The sequence below is a fragment of the Rattus norvegicus genome, chromosome 18 (assembly GCF_021556685.1).
Source record: "Rattus norvegicus strain SHRSP/BbbUtx chromosome 18, alternate assembly SHRSP_T2T, whole genome shotgun sequence".
Taxonomy (NCBI): Eukaryota; Metazoa; Chordata; class Mammalia; order Rodentia; family Muridae; genus Rattus; species Rattus norvegicus.
Window position 1 is genome coordinate 22,998,610 of NC_141551.1, and position 21,988 is coordinate 23,020,597.

Sequence of the window (21,988 nt, forward strand, 5' to 3'; positions counted from 1 at the left end):
TTATACCTCCACATCACAGTCTATCACCGAGGACAGGAACACAAACAGGATGGGAAACTGAAGGCAGGAGCTGATACGAAGACAATAAAGAAACACTGCTTGTTATTCATGGCTTTACTAAACTATGGTTTCATGGCTCTCTTATTCCAACCAGGACCGGCTGCATAGGGATGACTCCGCCCATTGTGGGAGGTTCTTTCTAAATAGATCATTAATCAAGATAATGCACAAAGGCTTTCCTACAGGCTACTCTGGTGAAAGCAGAGGTTCCCTCTTCCATAAAGACTCTAGTTTATGTCATGTTGGCCAAAACTACCCAGGACATATATGTAACAATAATCAAAGTAAAAGAGACTATCGACTTGAGATTTGGAAGGGCATGAAGGTTTTTGAGAGAGGGATGATGGGAGGGACTGGAGATAAAGAAAGTAGGAAATCATTTAATTGTTTTTAACTAAAATGTTTAAAATAAATATTTTAAATGTTGAAAAATAAAAACATAATATAGAAAAAATGGCTTCCAGCATACAAACTCAGTATATATTGATTTGGAATTTAACTAGATGATAAAGGATAAGTAAGCTTAACAAGTTGCACATCATACCAACCATGTATGTATGTATAACTATGTATAACATTTCTTATTACTTTCAGTGACTTGCTGCATTATCTGAAGCCAGAGGCAGAGATTAAGCTTCATCCTGCCAAACGCAGTTCTTTGCATGTAGCACCTACCTCATAAATACTTGGTGATTATATTATTTGATAGATTATGATTTTTAATGTAACAAGAAACAAACAGGTATTATCAAATATTGACAAACACTAAATAGTATTTTTTATTTTTAAAAAACTATGAAGTAAAGACCCTTGTTCCATTCTACCACACAAGACTGAGCTCCACATGAGAAAAGTTTTTCACTGTATCTGACATTCACTAGTCATTAATATGTCTACTGTTGTATCTGAATACTTGATTCACTCAAATTTGCTTGTCTATGTTTACCTTGACTCTGTTCCGTCATTTTCTGTCATTCTCTTTGTAACATTCCACTGTCTTAGGGTGCTCAAGACAGAATTTCACGCAAGGTTTTGACACCTTAGAACTCGGTTTGCAATTCTACATTAAGAGAACACATGAAGCCATTGCTTCCATTGAAGTTAACTGTATTTTGTCTCCTGTTCCAAATCCCAGTCAGCTTTTGTAAATGTGGTCTGTGGAGATAGCACAATGAACTGACTACCTCATCCAGTTGGGGCTTCAAGACAACCAGGATGAGAACAATGTGTCCCTTAGAGACAGTTTTTAAAAATGCCTAAGTCTCAGACAGGGACTAATCTAAAACTTCTTGGAGAAAAACTGAATGATTTCCAGTAACTCGTTTAGTAAAAGAAACTATCATCTGACATATTAGAAAAGATGGTCCAGAAGAAATCAGGGAAAATTTACATAAACAACTGAAGGAGAAATAAAGCATGCAAGAAATAAGAAGAATTTTGATTTACATTACATCTCACCAGCTCTTCAGACAAAAGCATATGTCTTTATGTTCATGGAGTTACTCAAAATGTTTACTAATAAAGCATACAGTTGCTTTCCATGGATAATGATTAATCTCTTCTATTTAACATTTTTTCCAGAAAAATCTGAAGGATATTATGCATCTCTTTTTTTTATATAGCAGTAAATATACTTTACTAGAGGAACAGCCCTAACTGATTTGCCTCTGTTGACTCTCTGACACATGGCTATCAGTCACCCATGTGCATCCTCCATTTGGTGCCCTGGTGTCTTGTCCTCTTCATCATCCAACATTCATGGAGACCTCCCAAGCAACATGGTTCTGGATGAGGCCTCACAGTGAGAGTAGCAAAGAACCTGGGAAACATTCCCATGGATTTTCCAGCTCTCTGCACTCTAGTTTTAAAAGCTGTCCTGTTGCTTGATCTATCTGCCTGATGCTCTGATAATGGAAATGTTTCCTAGAATTGTAGAAAAGAGGCTTCTGGTAATTTAAAAACAAATTGCTGTTATTATAGATGGGTCATTCTAATTCTTAAATTGTGCTTTACTTTTTTCTGTTATAGATTAGCCTCCCAGAGTTTATTATCCCTGTGGGGTATTCAAAGTCTGTTTCTGAAACTAAACGTAAGTCTAAATATACCGAATCCGAGAGACGCTGCTGTGGTGGAAGCTGTAGCTCACTGTCTGCTAATCACAGTCATTTTCTTCTACATTGAGCTGTCAATCATGCTGTGTATGGGATTCACCTCAGTGTCTATTACTTAAATTAACTCATGGGCATCCCTCCAGATGTATGACAGCAGTGTTAATCTAATGCATTACTATTCACAAGCTCTTGGGTAGATTTTGATAGTGTGTTTACTCTGCCTTTGGGACAACCAGAAGTTCATGCTCAGAGGAGAAGAGCGCCCTAGAAAACCAGTGATTGCTCCTCAGAAAATTTACATAAATTTTCTCAATTTTCAAAAAGGAGTCATGGTTTTCTTACAGAGAAGGCAATATGGGGAGTGTATGAATCAGGGAAAAGGTACAATGTCATGATGGTAAAAGACAGCATCACTATGCAGGCTGAGCTTAACATTAAAAAGCAACGAACAATGTTATAAGCAGTTTTCTGTCCTCACTGTGGCATCTCATCTAAAATCAGGTAGCTTGGGATTGCCCTGTGAATGTCTGGTGAGGAAGAGGACAAGACACCAGGGCATCAAGTGGAGCATGTGCATGAGTGACTGACAGCTGTGTGTCAGAGTGGGAACAGGGATAGATTTATTAGGGCTGTTTCTCCAGCAAAGTATATCTACTGAGATATAGATAGATAGATAGATAGATAGATAGATAGATAGATAGATAGATAGATAGGTAGGTAGGTAGATAGATAGATAGATAGATAGATAGATAGATAGATAGATAGATAGGTAGGTAGGTAGGTAGATAGATAGATAGATAGATAGATAGATAGATAGATAGATAGATAGGTAGGTAGGTAGGTAGGTAGGTAGATAGATAGATAGATAGATAGATAGATAGATAGATAGATAGATAGATAGATAGATAGATAGATAGAAAGGTCACATGCAATATCCTTCAATATCTCCAGAAAACAAAAATTGATAAATAGAAGATATTAAGCCTTATCCACGGAGGGCGGTATCTGGTGCATTATGAAATAGCATGAACACAAAGACACATGATCTTGTCTGAAGAACTGGTAAAACGTAAACCATAACACAAAGACAGAACGGGCAGGTCTTACATTAAATAAATAGCTTCATTAATTTCCAGCAGCAATAGTTACTAGGGCACTGGTCACGAGCTCTTTGTATTTGCTGCTTGTCTAGGAAGAGAAGGTTTAGGTACAAAGAAACATAAATTCCACGGGCAGTTTATAGGGCACCTGAGTAAGGCAATGAAGAGGAGTCAGCTGTCTGCTGGTTCATGGTCAGGTGGACACATTGATGAAAACTACCAGGATTTTACGGTTATAGCACTACCTACCATAATAATAGCATCCTCAAAATGAGAATTCTGCAAGGCAAACTCTCTCAGATGTCCTGCATCCCCTTCAGAAGTTTATTTGCTGCTGTTATTTATCTTAGTGACCTACCTGTAAATGCCTGTTCGGGCTCTGTTCTTGACTTTAAAAGTGGGAATTAAATGAATTCATCTAAACAACATAACATGCCTGCCCATGGTAGACAAGTAGCAGCTGTCTAGCTGGATACTGCTACATAATCAATAAGGCTAAGCTCCCTCAGAGCCTTTTCATAATATTTGTGATGGTGTCTTAGTCAGTGCTCTAGGTCTGTGAAGAGACAACCCTGACCAAGGCAACTATCATAAGAGAAAGCATTTAACTGGAGACTTACTTATAGTTACAGAGACTTAGTGCATTATGAACATGGCGAGACCCATGTCAGCAGGCAAGCAGACACTGCAGCAGTAATTGAGAGCTACATCCTAACTCCTAGTCAGAGGAAGAGGGAAGGAGGCAGCGAGAGAGGGAGAAGGAGAGGGAGAGAGAGGGTGGGAGGAAGAAGGGAGGGGAGAAAGAGAGGGAGAAGGGAGGCAGGGAGAGAGGAAGAAGGAGAGAGAGGGAGAGGAAGGGGAGGGAGACGAAGAGGAAGGGAGAGAGGGGGGAGAAGGAGAGGGAGAGGGAGAGGGAGAGGGAAAGGGGGAGAGAGCCTTACTGAACATGGTATGAGCTCCAAGTCCATGTGGTATGGGTTCAAGCCCACCCCAGTGACACCCTTCCTCCAAGAAGGCCACACATCCTATTCCTTCTAATTTAGTGTCACTCTCTGGTGGCTAAGAATTCAAATATATGAACCTATAGTGGCCATTTTTATTAAAACCACTACAGAAGGCTTATATGTATGTTTCTCTACACCTTAACATTTTACTAATAAAGAGAATGTTCAAGGTGTTAAAAATGACCCGAGTTATCAGAAAAGCTAAGTCACCCTGAAAATCCATAGATACCACAGCATATTGAATATAAAAACTAACAAAAGTTATATTTCTCTCAGTATTGAGCATACTTGTCACCAAAACAAATAAACATTTATTGCAAAAGATTATTGGGAATCTTTCCAGGAAGTTCTCTCCTAGGAATATATATACTTACAGGAACCATGGCTTTTAAAAAATAATACTGGTCATATTTTAGGCTGAGAAATGGCCAGTGTGGGACTGTGTAAATGGTGGCACTTGTGGAACAAGCAGTTGACACTTGACAGCCATCTTGCTACACCTTGAAGATATTGAAGAAATAAATCATCAAGCCTATAAAGAATTGAATTCTGAAACCTCATGATTGGGAAAAAAGGCAAACACAACAGAGATGTGGAGGGTGGATTTGAGGCACTAGACACGTCTGAAAAGCCCACAATATCAGAGAGGATCTTGTGGTGATGAGTCACTTAGGTTTTGCCATAGGGGTTGGCCATGACAGGAGCTTCTCACTAGACATGATTGTTACAATCCTCGAATCACCATCTTCAAACAGAGAAACCTATGTCTCGTTACTGCCCTAATCAGTAGCAATTAAAATGTCCAAATATATTATCTATACTTGTGAAGTTTTCTCTTCCATGGTCTGAATTCTGAAAAAGCAGTCCTTTACTCTAGCTTCTATGATGGAGTTTACACAGGCAAACCCACCCTTTGAAGGTGTTATATAAATTCAGTGCCAGCAGAGACATTTTGTGGATAAACTACATGACTCGGTTATTTATTAAAGAAGGAAAATAGCTAATAAAAAGATTTATTCATATTATATACGGGTACTCTCTAACACCCCTTCTATTGTACCCTAATATATTATAATCAGCAGACCAATTTGGGGCCCTCTTTGATATTACAATCTCCTTTATTGTTAGAGTTAAATCACAGAGGCCTCTCGCCCTTGGCTTTCCTAATGTGGAACACTATATATAAAATGAGTTACTGCAAATAAGACAAGGGCTGTTGCCATAAACCTGTCAACTTCGTCTCTGGGATTTTCCTTCCAAATAGCATGACAGACTTCTAACAATTACTTTGCATTGAAAAGAGGCAAGCCTCTATTAAACTTGGGCATTTATGGGTCTTGTGTTTCAGTGCATTCCCAGCAACGCAAAGGCATTGGGAATATTAAGCATGAAGCTTTTTGAACTGTTTGGGGGGTGAAGGGCCGCTGTGTGTGCACGCATTAAGCTGGAACTCTGTGTTTGTTAGCACAAGAGATGCTCACTTGGCAGTGGATAACATTTCAGTTGTAGTCCCATGCAGCTTTCTTCACTCTGCTAAGGCACATCAAATGGTTCCGGAGGAAGCAGGAGCTGGCTTTGTGTGGGAATCGTATCAACCATGAAACCACCCTTCATTGCTTATATTCGTCTAAAGCTGAGACAGATGTGGCAAGTGTCTTGGCCCAAGAAATTAGAAACAACTCATATGCCAACAGCTGTAGAAAACGTTCAGTCTGTTTCTGCCCAGATAACCCAAAATACTATGCTAATCTCTCTTGATAGGTAAAAGCAAGGCAGCATAATATGAAGATATAAAACAAATCAGAACTACACTAGAACACTTATTTTTTCATAATATCTGGTATTTTATTATTCTTTTATTTAAAGCAGTGATGAAAATGAAAAAATGCCCTCTGATTTTCAAATACACACACACATACATACACACACACATATATATATACACATACATACACAAACATATATATATACACACACATATATACACACACATATATATACACACATACACATATATAAACATACACACATAAATATATATGCACACACACATATATATACACACACATATATATACACACATTTATATATATACACACATATGTACACACACACATATATATGTATATACACACACACACACACCAATAATAGTAATAACAATCATCATCAATGTTAATAAGAGTAGGAGCAAGGGGCTAGAGAATCAGCTCCACAATCATCCTCTGATACCCACATATATACCATGATAATCACGTAACCAACACCTGCTTTGGCAGGTATACGATTTCATTGAAGAATACAGCAATGTCAAGAGGTTTAACTGTAGATTTCATTTGAACCAAATTATACAAACTTAATTAAACTGAAATTAAACTTTAGAAAATTTTTATTAAATAATAGATATGAAAATACATATTTTGCAAGTTTAGACAAATTAAATTGTAACAATTACATTGCAGTCAAGCTAGAGAGTTAAAGATTCATATCTTTATCCAAAACTTCTATCTCCAGACAGTACCAAAGTACAGATTTCTTGTCAGGAGTTGGTGACATTGCCAGCTGTGCTTATTGATCTGATCTGCTCCTCCACTGAACATTTAGAGCTAAAATTGCACTTTGATTTTGGTTTATATACAAGAAACAAAAATCCAAAACCCACCAGTAATATTTTCACTTGAAAACAATGACTTGTGGATATTGCCAACCCTAAATCATTGGCATACTTGACATAGGATATTTTTTACTATGTGTTTAGAATTCATTTTAAAATTGTTTAGAAAGTTATATGAAAGGTCTTTTAAGTAATATGTTCCAACAAGAAATCCAACTCATAACATTAAAAGTTCTTTTATTCATAGTATAACTCTCTAAATACTATGACAAAATTATTTACTACTTGATTGATAGTTTGCAAGATTAATAAATAATAAACACTAAACACTTTCATTCAAAATCAAAGCTCATCTACCTACTTCTTTTGTTCTATTACTAAACTGACAAACCTGGCCTGTTAAGTCCTCTTCACATTCATGAGCCTGAAGAAATGAATACATGTTTGCTAGGTACCCACACAGCTGGAAGTTGGTATTAGTGGAAATCACCAGACACCAATTGCTTATTGCAGAATTATAAATCCTTGTAGTGAAAAACATGTTCTGATAGCAGCCCCTTATTTCACAGATATCCAGAGGCTTTGAGAGATACAATGAGGATGTACGACCTCTGCAATGGCAGCACTGGAAGCCAAAGTCATAGTTCCTATATCAACCACTAAAGGCTGAAATATAGGCTTTTCATTAGATGATTGTAAATGCAGGATAGAGAAAAACAGAATGTAATCATATTTGTGGAGGGCAGGCATGTAGGCAAAGGCAATGGTAGCCTTCCCTAACTCCAGAAGTATTCATTCACCGCAAAGCTATCGCTGGATATGTCAGAAGCTAGTAAAATACTTTAAGCTCTGCTTCTCAGAATGGTGCAAAGCTTTGTTAGGAGAGAGGTAAGTGCATTTGTTACTAGTGACCGGCTTAATTCCCCCAACTCACTAGCTCTAAGTAATATGCATGTTAGAAGTGACAAAGATCTCTTTACATCCTGTTAGTGAACCATACATTTCCATGAGAATAACATGGGAATTAAAGAGAGAGAGGCATCAGACAGAACACAGATATGGATCAGCAATTGGCAGGAAGGCCCATGAAACACAGGTGTAATATGAATTTCTAGAGCACTTTTCATTAATACAGAGATGACTTTTATAACTGAGTTCTGAAAAGAAAACAATGGATCTTCTACAGACAATTTCAAAATCCATATCAGAGCTAAATTCTTATTTTCATGAAGCAGGTTAGTTGACCAGATGCTACACTACAATTTCAGCAAAATTACATTTCCTAAAAATTTTATAATGACTTAAATAGGTCATTTTTATGGGGTGCTGTGTTTTTCTAGAATTTTTTTATAATAAGTATTGTCTTGCCTCTCTCCTTGCTCTTTTCACACATGGAAATAATAATAAAGGAACTGGTTTCATTTTAGCTGGATTTGTTCTGTTTTATTGTTTGTCTATCTCCTTGATGGGTAAACACTAAATAGAATGTTCTGCTTTATGATGGTCTCCTTAGTCATTTATACATGTACTGGTATTTTATTGAATCACTTCTTTTACTTTTGTCATTAATAATGAAATCCAGGAACTCACAAATTTTGGGCAAGTGCTCTACAGTGAGCTAATCTAACCTACCTTAGCAAATATCCCAGAGATTTCCATCCTAAAGGAGAATTCTAGAAGATGAAGGGAGGGGAATGGGTTAAAGGATCACCTAAAACTAAGTAAGTATGCAGATGGTATAAAGACACCTGTCACTTTGTAATCTAATGTTAAAAATTATGGTTAGTACCACACTCCAATTAACTGAGTTAACGAACCAATTGCATTAATACTAAAAAAAAAAGTTAAGGGAGACCTTAGAAACCTTTGAAATAGCTTAGTCATTAAGTCCTTCTATCACCTAGCAGAGAGCTATGACCATGCTCTTACTAACTCTCAAATGCTAAGGAGCATTTGGAAGCAAAGGAAAATACATGGCTCTTCTATAAAGAAGTTCATAGTCTAACTAGAGAAAACCCTCTTCACACACAAGAGTAATAAAATATCAAGAAAGATACAGTGGCAGAAAACTGTGCAAAGCCAAGGTATGTTGTTTATAGTTTTAGGCAAGAAAAAAACTGAGTCCCTAGGCTGTCTTAAGGAATACAAACAGTGTTTAAGCATATGTTATGATGTGTGTAGGGTGGGTGTGGATCCTTTAAAGAAGAAAGGATAGTATAAGCAAATATTCTTTTGATATTACTAAAGGGAAAGTTTAGGAAGGGATTATTTAGAACAAAGATTAGAAAATAGACCGCACTGGATCCCTGTGGGTATGAGAAATTAATCAGGCTGTTAAACAACCAAATCTGTCTTTAACCCTGATGAGCTCTGGAGCACCAGTAGCCAGAGATGACATAGTTGACATAACACTTTGATAAGAGAGTTCAGAGGAAAGAAATAGGGACATTGGAAGATAAAGGGATCTAGGGATATATCTCAAAGTGATAATGAGCCTTTTGAGTAGGACACTGAAAATAATAATAAATCATGGAATAATGAAAAAACAGGTTCAAAAATGGCCACCAAGAAGACAAGGAAGTTATTAAAAAGATTAATCATGAACTTCTTACAGCTTCTTAAATATATGTTCATTGAGAATGAGAATACATTATAAACAAAAATACTGAAGAGAATATAGTAAATTAAATTATAACATGTATGTGTCATGTTTTAACATGTATGAAATCATTTTTTGTTGCAGCTTGGTTGGCAGACAAAATACACACCTAACAGGTTAATATTGTAAAGACAATTCTGTTTATCTGAAACCCAATAACTGAACAATTCAGGAGATATATAAGATGGAGTTTACTAAGTATTTTAGATTCTGGTATTTGAAGTAAATTATGTCTATAAGACTCATAGCGGATCTCTGGAATAAGTAGAGATGAGTAAATGGAGCATTGAAAAAAGAGGGTTAGTGTTTGTGCTCCCACAGCTTATGAGGCTGGTATCACAGAGGGAAACTTCAGGGAACCACATTACGTCTTACAGAGTGTAACTGTCTTGGTCGCTTTTCTGTTGCTGTGATGAAACCCCAGGACCAAGACAACTCATGCGGAAAGCATTTCATTAGGGCTCACAGTACTAGAGAGGAGTAGAGTCCATGACCATCATGACAGGGAGTATGGCAGCAGGCACGCAGATGTGGTGCAAGAGCCGTACATGAGACCTTTCCAAACACTTCTACCAACTGGGGAACAAGTTTATAAACATTTGAGTCTATAGAGGCCATTTTTACTAAAACCACCACGTTCTGTTCCCTGGCCCCCATAGGCTTGTAGCCGTTATCATAATGCAAAATGCATTTAGTCTAACTTTAAAACACCCCACAATCTTTCAGCCTCAAGATTGTTTCAAAGTCCAAAAATCTATAGTCATTCTGGGACTCAGAACAATCTTTTAAATATCTATAAAATAAAAAAGCAAATTAAATGTTTTAACACATAATGATACACAATGTACCATACAATTCCAAAAGAGACAATGGGGCATAGTGATGAAATACTGGACCAAAGAAAGACTGAAACCAAGAAAAGCAAATTCCAAATTCTATAGTTCTACATCCAACCACAAAGGGCTTAGATTGCTCTGCTCTTTTAACTTGTTGACTGCAACACACTTCTCTCTCCTTGGGCTAGTTCCACTTCCTGGATGGAACATTCCCTGGTAAGCATATCATGCCTCTGGCACCTCCAATGTATTACGCTTGCCAACACAGTCCAAGCTTCACCTCTGCAGATTCATATTCGACCTCTGAGGCTTCTCTGGCATGCGCCTGGGATCAACAGGTTTCCATAACCTTGGGGGAAGATTCTACAACCCATTTCCTCTTACATAGTTCATGACTCTAAAGCCAGAACCACATGGCCAGTGCTGCCAAGGTCTGCTTCCTGCTTGAGATGAAACCTGAACTCCTATTTGAATACATTTATATAAACTTTAAGTTGCTATTGTTATTGTTGTGGTGGTGGCTGTTGAATTGTCTTTCCTTTGTTTCAGGAGTAGAATATTACCTGTGCTTTTAAAAAAAAGTTGGAACCTTCGGTAGGCAAGGCCTTGGTCTGCGGGCATAATTTCTTTTATTCCATTTTATACTGGGCTATTGTTAATTTTTTTATCTCTTCAAGCAAAAGACTTAGCTCTAACATTAAATTTCCTGGTTCCCTTTTTTCCTTAAATGGCATATTTTGTATTTTTCTAGTTAATTCTTTTTTATTATTGATCATTAATTACCATGTAGCACACTCAATACTAGGAAGTCTTGAGAATGAAATTAGTCCAAACCTCTTCAGTCTAGTCTTACACAGGTTCTTAGGACAAGGTCAACAAACCAGCCACATTCTTTGGCAAAATATCAAAAGAATGGTCTCTAATCTACATCACTTTCAGCACTACTCTCTCCCCAACTCCTCCTAGGATAGCCATAACTACCACTTATCATTCAACCACTTACCTAGTCCAAAGTCCCAAAGTCTTTTGCATTTCTCAAATTCTGCATGGTTAGGCCTGTCACAGACTGCTCTTGGTAGTCCACTCTTGGTACTAAATTCTGTTTTAGTTCCTTTTATATTACCACAGAAAAACATCATAACTATGCTATCTAACTTTTTGTCAACTTTGACACAAGTTAGCATCATCTGAGAGGGGAGAACCCCAATTGAGAAATTTTCTCCATAAGATTGGTATATAGGCAAGCCTGTAGAACATTTTCTTAATTAGTGGTTGATGTGAGAGGGCCCATTGTGGGTGGTACCATCCCTGGCCTGGTGGTCATGAGTGTCATAAAACTGAGCAAGGCACAGGGAGCAACCCAGTTAGCAGCACCCCTCTGTGTCCTCTGCATCAGTTCCTGTATCCAGGTTCTTGCCTTGTTTGACTTCCTGTCCTAACTTCCTTCATTAATACACTATGAATGTGGAAATATAAACCAAAAAAACACTTCCCCCAACAACATGTTTTTTTTCATGTTGATTCATCATAGCAATAGTAATCCAAACTAAGACAAAGACCAAATGAACATTTAATAAAAGCACTGAATTGATGTTCCTGGCTCCAGAGGAGCATGGAGTCAATGACCAACATGGCAGGAAGTGTGACAGCAGGCAAGCAGGCATGGTGCTCAAGTAGTGTCTTGAGAGCTTATGTCTGACCCAAAGAGAAAATGATATGGGATTTTGAAACTTCGAAGCCCACCCCCAAAGGCACACCTTCTCCAACAAGGCTATACCTCCTAATAACTTCTGAACCAATGACATCAACTGGGAACCAACCATATGAGTCCATGAAAGTCATTCTCATTCAAACTACTACAGCGGCTAATAGAGGACTTGTAAAGAATTGCAAAATTCAAGGCAAATATCTGAAATTTCACGTTTCTTCTTTATTAGTTTATTAAATAGTAAGGACAACAGTGAGACACAAAACAGAGAAATTCATGACAAAGAGAGACAAGGAGGTTTGGTAGCCATGATATTTGAAGTGAAAGCGATGGCTTACTGTGCAGCTATACCTGAGACTCCAGAACAGAGGTGTCTTTGTTCTGGATGTTAAGAAGCCTTTTATAATGCACTAGGAGTTTATTATTATATACAAGTGTTATTACTACTGATACATCTGGAATTATTGATATGACTAAGTTATCCTTTGGGAATTCAAAAAAAAAGGACAGATTTTAAGAAGAACATTACAACTTTGATTTATATTGAATGCAGGCTGCATTATTCCATGATAGGTCCTAAACTCAATATTTTCCAAATAATTTTTAGGGTTATTTCTGCCAATTTGTAAATGTATTGAATTAACATTTTATATTTAATTCCAGTAAAAGTCGCTTGTTTCTACAGTGACCTTATGGTAATTTCTGCCAATTTGGAAATTTATTGAATTAACATTGTATTTTTAATTCCAGTAAAACGTACTTGTCTCCACAGTGACCCAACCCTCTTTTCCATGTTTTTTTTCTATCTGTAGGTCATCTATCCAGTCACACCACCTTGCTATGCAAAATTCTCCAATGCTTATTTTTTTCTCATACTTCATTTAAAACTTAAATGGTAGCCAGTAGTGGTGGCACGGACCTTTAATCCCACCACTTGGAAGATAGAGTCTGGTGTATCTCTGTGAGTGCAAGGCTAGCCTGATCTACAGAATAAGTACTAAGACAGTCAATGCTACGCAGAGAAACTCTGTTTTAAAAACAAACAAACAAAGGAATGAGAAAACTTCATGTCCTATCTCATCAGGCCATTGCTGTGTCTGTGACCTTAATAAAACCCCTTTCTGCAGTCGTCTTTCTCCTAATACTCAGGTCTTTCCTTTTACTTTCTTCTGTTCCCCTTGCAGAGGGCATCCTTGAATAGCATAAAATAGGTATCTCTGCATCATTAGCCTCTCCTATTCCCATCATAATGCCTATATTCTGTTATATGTTACTATATAACATAGCTCATTATTTGTTTATTCTACAACACAAATTCTGTCTATTGTAAAAGACAACTGAGTCTTCTACAGATGCTCAAATATATAGGCTGAGTGACTGAGAGGTAAAATGCACCTACAGTAAATTATTTTTCTTAAAAATGGTACAGAAGACATAGCCTGCTTTGGCCTATGCTTTCCTCACTCAGATAATGAAAAAGTAATCTAAAGGTGGTAATTTTGACTCCAGCCCATGAAACACTGAATCGGAATGCTGAGGACTGGGCCAAATATCAATGGCAAATGCTGTTAGATGAACAAAAATGACGAGAGGACTGAAAACTCACACTTGTTCTCGGGTCACACTGAATGCATTTTAACCAAGAGTAAGGGCAGTAGGGAGCAAAAAACTCAGCTTCACAGATCTTGCTACTTCTATGAAAACATATTTTGACTCTGTTCGTTAAATGCCTCAGCCATTGTGTAGTGATTTCTCCAACACATGAATAGATATGGTTGAAAATTATCAGAGCAACCTTTTTACAGACTGATAAACCCATGAGAAACATAGTAGCCCAGTCAGTTAATGTGTACTGTAGATCTGGGTGCTATGGCAACAGTCACATGCTTCTCACACATGATTCTAGCAGGCTCCTTGTTTTCAGCTCCTTTCCTTCCTAACCCTGTACAGAACATGAGCCAGAAACAAGGTAGCCCAGAAACAAAAAGAAATGTTAGTTTTTTGACAATGTATGTTTCCCAGTCCTCTAAGAAGTGTTTCTAATCTGGGGACTGGCTTTAGTGTCTTGGTTTCTCTGAAATTGAAAGTAAATTCTTCCCAAGTCCTGAGGACCCATTTGTTTCAAGCTTTTAGGCCTTAAGTGTCACTGACTACTGTGGGCTTAATTCTAAAGTATGCTTTTCTTTTCCCCCAAGTCTGATACTCCGACCTTTTGTATAATCTATGGATCTGACAACGCAAATACAGCTCTATCATGGGTTCTCAGTTCAGAGGTCTTTAATGTAAGTGGAACAAAAAAGAAACACTTATTTGTATTAAAATTATTTTCTTCCATTTTTAATACACTCTGCAACTAGGGTCTGTTAACACCAATCAGTTAGTCTTCACTGGTAGAAATGGCAATTTCTTCCAGATACATGGGAGAGGTGCAGGTATCTCAGGATGTGGCTGATAAAATCAAAAGTTTGAACTGCAGGAGACATATCCCTGTCTGACAGATCATGTGTAACGTTTTCTTCATGCTTTATATCACATTAATTATTAGTTCACAAATTTGTTGCAGGATAATTGGTTTTCTTTGTAACTTCCCCTATTTTATTTTCATTTAAAGAATTATTCTAGAGGAGGCCAGCAGATGCTCAGAGCTATGACTTAAAACCCAATAGGTGGAGGGAAGGCACTGTATACATTTTTAGTTATAATCTTAATTTCCCTCTTAATTGGACTATTAGTAAATATAATGGTCAATTCCCAAAATATTCATTGACATATCTCAGAATTTATAGGATTTTAATTAAAACATTTATAGTCTTAGTTCATTTTTTGTTCTTGCTAGCCAGCTTCTTTGTAAGGCTAGACAGAATTAGCAATCCAGTCACTTAGAGCTGAGTCCTTTCAAAGTCTTTATGAGGCTATAGAGCTGAAGGGGAACCATCATTCTTGTAAATAAATAGAAAGTGAGTCTTCAAATCTTCAGCAAATTAAAGTCATAATGCTTCAGCGGTGACGAAGGGGGTCAGTTAATGAGGTAGGCAGCAACTCAGACTCAGTAGCTAGGATGGACTGCTGTGCCAGCTGCTGTATTTCTACCTCGTCCTCATTTTGCACAGTCTCCATGGTGCACCCTATCTGCTTATTTGAGCCCCAGTTCCTCCGGGTTTTCACCACCGCCCATGTCTTAGGAGGTGGCTCAGTGACTCGTTGTTGAACAGAAGTGACACTGTTGGGGAGACAAAGGAAGAAGCAGCTTTTCACACACCCTAGTCTTTCGTTCTACACTTACCAAGGACCCACAGACATGAGACAAATAAGAAAGCATGAGTTCAGGCCCTTCCCTGTTCAGGCTGTTCTCTGGAAGGCCCATACCCTTCTCCTTCTGAACCCTTCAGCTGAGACCTCAAGTACCTGAATTTTAAAGGTGACTTTAGTCAAAACTAGTTATATATATATATATATATATATATATATATATATATATATATATATTCTTTTATTGGATATTTTTATTTATACTTTAGATATTATCCCCTTTCCCTGTTTCCCCTCCTGCTATCTCCCCCAGCTTCTATGAGGGTGCTCCCCATCCACCCAGAACTCCCTCCTACCTCCCTGCCATGACATTCCCCTACACTGGGGCATAGAGCTCTCACAGACCCAAGGGCCCCTTCTCCCACTGATGCCAGACAGTGACATCCTCTGCTCCATATACAGCTGGAGCCACAGATCCATCCCTGTGTACTCTTGGAATCGTAGTTTAGTCCCTGGGAGGACTGGGGGGTCTAGTTGGTTGATATTGTTGTTCTTATGGGGTTGCAAACATCTTCAGCTCCTTCAGTCCTTTCTCTAACTCCTCCATTGGGGACCCCTTTCTCAGTTCAGTGGTTGGCTGCGAGCATCAGCTTCTGTTTGTCGGGTTCTGGCAGAGCCTCTCAGGAGACAGCTATATCAGGTTCCTGTCAGCATGTACTTCTTGGCATCCACAATATTGTCTAGGTTTGCTGGCTGCATATAGGATGGCCTTTCCTTCAGTCTCTGCTCCACACTTTCCATATTTCCTCCTGTGAGAATTTTTGTTCCCCTTCTAAGAAGAACTGAAATATCCACACTTTGGTCTTCCTTCTTCTTGACCTTCATGTGGCTTGTGAATTGTATCTTGGGTACTCCCAGCTTTTGGGCTACATTCCACTTATCAGTGAGTGCATACTATGTGTGTTCTTTTGTGATTCGGTTACTGTGGGACACTGAAAGGCACTCTGGTTCCCAGTTGAAGAGGCTTGAACCCCACTGACCCTGAAAGGGATGGTAGGTGTTCTGCCTGACTTCCAGGAAATCAGGCCATCACTAGTCGCAGCCTTCCATAGATTTGTGGCTGTCAATCACGTAAGGGCAATGCCCCAAGCCCCTCCACAGGTAGAGGACATAACTAGAGAACACATAGGCTCAAGACAGATCTCCATCATAATGAAGTATCCAAAGGCCTGGAGGCTTAGCCAATAACCTTCTCTTCCTAGACACTCCTCCCTGCAAAAGGTATTTAATCTCAGGCCCACTCTGAGAAGAGGGATACGGTTTTACTCATCCCCTCTGCCATGACAATAAATGCATTAAAACCACGAACTGTCTCTTTACATCATGATCCACTGTGGGGAGTCACAGAGAAAGCCTTCTCCTGCAGAGCTGCCTTCTAATCTCCCTTAGAAAGCCTCCCTGTACTTCTAGCCACCACCACCAAGCCTGCAGCCCATCCCCCTCAGGCCAAGGACTAGTCCCTGCAGGACCAGCCAGAGCTCCCACTCTTTTCCCCTTCAGCACCATGCTAGATGCAGCCCAATGGGCTTCCACTCCATTCTCAGCTCTTCTATGGCATCCCAGCAGAGCCCAGATACCCAAGAGTCTGAGAACCAACAGCCTGGCCTCCTTGCAGCCTGCTCCAGCTCTGTTCCCTTGCCTCAGACATTACTTCCCCACCAAGCCTGAGCAGTGTCCCTCAGCTTCCCATAGCAGCACAGCATGGGGTAAGTGTAGTCAACTCCCCACATCCTGCCTCCACATGGCAGAGTGGACGTGGGACCCCCAAAATAACTCTACCTCACTCAGGATGATATTTTCTACTTCCATCCATTTGCCTAAGAATTTCATAAAGTCATTGTTTTTGATAGCTGAGTAGTACTCCATTGTGTAGATGTACCACATTTTCTGTATCCATTCCTCTGTTGAAGGGCATCTGGGTTCTTTCCAGCTTCTGGTTATTATAAATAAGGCTGCTATGAACATAGTAGAGCATGTGTCCTTCTTATATGGTAGAACATCTTTTGGGTATATGCCCAGGAGAGGTATAGCTGGGACTTCAGGTCCAATTTTCTGAGGAATCAGACTGATTTCCAGAGTGGTTGTAACAGCTTACAATCCCACCAACAATGGAGAGTGTTCCTCTTCTCCATATCCTCACCAGCAACTGTTGTCACCTGAGTTTTTGATCTCAGCCATTCTGACTTGTGTGAGGTGGAATCTCAGGGTTGTTTTGATTTGCATTTCCCTGATGACTAAGGATGTTGAACATTTCTTTAGGTGCTTCTCAAACATTCGATATTCCTCAGTTGAGAATTCTTTGTTTAGCTCTGTACCCCATTTTTAAATAGGGTTATTTGATTCTCTGGAGTCTAACTTCTTGATTTCTTTGTATATATTAGATATTAGTCCTCTATCAGATGTAGGATTGGTAAAGATCTTTTCCCAAACTGTTGATTGTTGTTTTGTCCTAATGATAGTGTCCTTTGCCTTACAGAATCTTTGCAGTTTTATGAGGTCCCATTTATCGATTCTTGATCTTAGAGCAAAAGCCATTGGTGTTCTGTTCAGGAAATTTTCCCCAGTGTCCATGTGTTCAAGACTCTTCCCCACTTTCTCTTCTATTAATTTCAGTGTATCTGGTTTTAAATGCTGTCTTTTTTTCCACTGGATGGTTTTAGTTCCTTTGTCAAAGATCAAGTGACCATAGGTATGTGGGTTCATTTCTGGGTCTTCAATTCTAGTCCATTGATCTACCTGAGTTTTCACTATCCTGGCTTTTTTGTTATCCAAATGAATTTGCAAATTGCTTTAACTCTGTGAAGAATTGAGTTGAAATTTTGATGGGAATTGCATTGAATCTGTAGATTGCTTTTGGCAAGAAGGCCATTTTTACTATATTAATCCTGCCAATCCATGATCTTTCCATCTAAACTGTTTTTCTAACTGAAAGTGTAATGTAACTGCTAAAAAGCAGAGTGTAGAACTACACAGTGGGTCACATTTCAGTACCTGAGAAAAGAAGGGCTGTCTTAATTGGATGATTGAGTATCTCCCATGTCCCATCCAGTTGACAGCTCATTACTTCATTGTTTTGTGTCACATGAAGCTTCCTAGGTCAACTGAAGAACACTTTTCATTTGCTTGATTCTGTTTGGCTCGACTGACAGTCTTTAGAGCCTTCTGTATAATTATTTGGAAAGAGACCACCACGACCTAGCAGTCACTGAGTTAGATGTGTTCTTTTATCAAAAAGCAACAGCAGAAAAGGGTGAAGGAAATTCAGTGTTCGTGATACCTTTGTTTTTCTAGACACATCTGGAGCAGAATTTAGGATCTCTGAGTCACTGTCTCCTTATATAAAGAGCCTTTCGCACTCAAACTGAACCTGTGGATCATCACCGGCTACACTCATCCCTCATCCTACAGAACATCTTTATGCAGAGACAATCCGACCTCTTTACCTCAGCCTAAACTAAAACAGTTACAGTACCTCTTATCTTAGTAAACCTCTTGATAACTGAACTGAGCTTGAAATGGAGGTGGAAACTAAGGGAAAGAGGAATATATGTTTCTAAGTTATGTCTAATGGTCTACAACTGTTACCCAGCACTCCGAAGGCCTGATCAGAAAGATCATGAGTATGGGGCTAGCCTGGACTACAGAGCTGGGATATAAGTTGAGCTTCATAATTGTATATGGGTGACCTGTCTCATAAAAAAAAATAAAACTAAACTGTAAATCCTGTTCTGATCCATTCTGGCAACAACAAAGAAGCCCTTCCCACCTTCCACCCAGGCTGTGGAACACTAACTGCCCCCAGTTCTATACAGGACAACTCGTTATTTTATTTTGTGTCAGGCTTCAGAGGCCAAGAGAAAGTCACCTTAATTTATTTTGTTTTGTTTTATTGACAGCTTTTAGAACTCACTGTACAACTATTAGAATAGAAACCCCCATAAGGTAAGAACCATAAAAGGTAAGAACACCCCAAAGGTGTTTGAGGACTATTAATGTACCCTTGAAAAATCAGAAATAATTTGTAGGCTGCCAAGATGCCTCATACAGAAGGTGGAAAAGAAAATGAGCAGGGAGACTCAGATGAGTATTTGACAGCCATGAAGGAGAGACGCAGAAAGCTGTATGTCTCTGCCACAGAAGGAGGGACATGTGGGCTAATAAATCTTGTGTGGCTGAAGCAAGCTCTATGTCACCAAAGCAAAATTATGGCCCTCTCTCCAAACTTCAGATGGCCCATAGCTTAGTTTTCTGTGTGTTTTTAAATAAATGATTACTAACAGTAATGTGGCATGTCTAATCGTGTACTATTTGGAAGTAGCAAGAACTAAAAAATAGATATAAACCAAGTTCACTCGATATTTGAATAAAAATATCACAAGCCACCTTTAGCTTTTTAATGTGCATATATATTTCTGCGTGCCATAATTCATTTAATAGAAGCGTGCATGGAGCAGATACAACTTTAAAACATGCATACTGAGCTATAATTATTTTTAGCTAATAGTTCCTATTGGCACTTTAATAAAATTCTTATATTATTTAAAACTCAGAATATGTCCAAATTTCCTCCAAATACCCTTCATATCTTATTTGCTTAGCCAGGATGCTCGTGTAACTAATCAAACTTGCTACACGGTTTGTTCCTTGCTTGGTTTTTGATCTTACAGCACTGGTATGCCTTGAATTATTTATCAATCTTAGTCTTGTTGTCATTGTTGCTAACTTTAAAATGTATCTTGCTTTATACATACTTACTAAGAATCTTTTAGTCTTCCAATATCTTTCATTGTTAAAACAGAAGTCCTGTCTCCTTTATCTCTTAATCGGCACTTACAGCAATCCACAACTCCTACTAGAAGAATCTCTTTGATGTATACATATATACATAAGGTTTTATTATTATTTTTCTGTTTCTGTTAATGACTTGGTATTTGAGAGAAAATGTTAAGGTTATTTCACTTTTACATGGATTAACAATTATTTTATATTTTAATTCTAACTTATACTGTTTTCCATACTGAGAATTAATTAGTACAATGCTCACTTAACTAAATATAGATATATTAAATATATAAAATTAACCTTGATAAATAACTTATGAATAAAAAAATTGATCTCTAATTATCATGGTGAAATGAGTATGTAAAATACATATTCTTTGTTTTTCATTGAGGCAAAATTTTAACCTAAGTTTGTATACCAATTCTTCATACAAATTGGATTGTAAGAAAAGTTTTTAAACTGGCTAACAATATCAGAGGTTGATATCTAAAAACAATTGTACAGTAGCAAATATAAATAAATAAATTTTAGTAAACTTAAAAAAAATCATGGAGGCTTGCTTTCCATGACATTCTGTGAGTGGAAGTTAGAGTGGAGAAAAATATGTTGTCAATTGACATATCAATAGGTGAATTCCTTAACAGAAATTAATTCCTTTGTGAATGGTGATGTTTAATTAGTTCAGAATAAAAGACATATAAAGGTGGTCTTGAACATACAAAAACATGTGTGTCATATTTTTTTGAAAGACAGACTTTTAATAAAAAATTTAATTGAATTTTGTCTTAAGAGACACACTTTAAAATGAAGTTACTATGGACTTTGTTTAAATATATGACTTGTCTTTCAAGTTAGATAGACGTGGGTATTACTTTCAGGATAATTTAATCACACAGAACTAGTTACAGTTCATTCAAAGTCGCTTCTGCTTTGCCAACAGTTCCATCCTGGCTCCCCTGTGTCTGAGAACCCTGTCAACCTCAGCAAAGGAGCCAAAATGCACTTCACTGGGAGAAAGGAAAGAGACAGAGAAAAAATGACTTTTTGAAGGTGACTGAATTTTGTACGAATTTAAAACCCATTTCCTCCCTGCCTTTTGTGAATAAGAAGATATTTGCAAATTTCTGCAATTCTGTGTTCCATTTTTTGACATGTTGACATGGGATGCAGTTCACCAGGAACAAACCATGGCTGAGGACAGTTAAGAAGAGAGGAAGTCGCTTCCTGGTTGCTGCCGCTGCAGAGAGCCCGTGGGCAGCACCCCACGAGCGAACCTGAGCCTCGGGACCACAGGTAAGACCAAATTTTCTGCTGCAAGAAAGCTGCCTGGTGAGCTTGGGACACACGGAAGCAGAATTTCTCTAGGACCGGGCACGTTCTGTGTTTACCGGAAGTCCCACACCCACGGATCCCGGCCCGCAGCAGCTCTCTGCTCCCAGACCCGGTGAGAGAGAGACCCAACCGCCTGGTCAGGTGGGCACTCCTGAGGCTGCAGAGCGGAAGAGACCACCAACTCTGCTCACCCCTGCCCACATCCCTGGCCCAAGAGGAAACTGTATAGGGCCTCTGGGCTCCCGTGGGGGAGGGCCCAGGAGCGGCAGGACCCCTGCCAGAGACACCACCGGAACCTGAAGGAAACAGACCAGATAAACAGTTCTCTGCACCCAAATCCCGTGGGAGGGAGAGCTAAACCCTCAGGGAGGCAGACACGCCTGGGAAACCAGAAGAGACTGCACTCTGCATACACATCTCGGACACCAGAGGAAAACACCAAAGGCCATCTGGAACCCTGGTGCACTGAAGCT

At 38.7% G+C, this 21,988-nt stretch overlaps 1 protein-coding gene across 1 annotated transcript in view; it reads right to left on the reverse strand.

Moving 5' to 3' along the window:
• Rit2 (Ras-like without CAAX 2) overlaps nucleotides 1-21,988 on the reverse strand; it is a 346,997-nt gene that overhangs the window by 283,809 nt on the left and 41,200 nt on the right.